Below are 492 nucleotides of genomic sequence, written 5' to 3' on the forward strand. Positions count from 1 at the left end.
TTCCGAACTCCATCCTTGCAGACAAGTATCTCTTTACACTGACTGTAGTGAATCTTCTCAGTGCAAGGCGTAAGAGACTTCAGATGTCTGGTTAGAGCTCCGGACTCTCTGAACGCCAGGCCACACTGATTGCAGCGGTACGGACGCTCATCTGCCAAAGGAAATGATGTCAAAATACTGGGAAAGACTTGCATAAAAACTTACACAGACAATAAATAACTTTCACAACTCCGTAGAGTCCAATACAAGGACACTTTTACCTGTGTGCCGACGATTGTGTCGGATCAACGAACCCTTGGTCCTAAAAGCAGTCTGGCATATTTCACACTTAAAGTCCTTCTGATCGGTGTGCGTGAACATGTGGGCTCTCAGAATATTTGTCTATAAATGGATCAAATTTAGAACTGGGGTGAGTTTTCCTTGCATATTCGCAAATAGGGTAAAATACATACAATACATACAAATGATCTAATATTGTACCGTTTTAAAGGT

General features: G+C 41.9%; 1 long non-coding RNA gene across 1 annotated transcript; it reads right to left on the bottom strand.

Moving 5' to 3' along the window:
- Window positions 1–6: 6 nt before the first annotated feature.
- Window positions 7–492, bottom strand: LOC107706001 (uncharacterized). The gene is made up of 3 exons (XR_001636120.1): window positions 481–492; window positions 261–381; window positions 7–151 (listed from the first exon to the last, which is right to left on the bottom strand). It is a non-coding gene; the product is annotated as an uncharacterized LOC107706001 (long non-coding RNA).

This window comes from Sinocyclocheilus rhinocerous, unplaced genomic scaffold (genome assembly GCF_001515625.1).
Source record: "Sinocyclocheilus rhinocerous isolate Xijiao unplaced genomic scaffold, SAMN03320098_v1.1 scaffold46600, whole genome shotgun sequence".
Classification (NCBI taxonomy): domain Eukaryota; kingdom Metazoa; phylum Chordata; class Actinopteri; order Cypriniformes; family Cyprinidae; genus Sinocyclocheilus; species Sinocyclocheilus rhinocerous.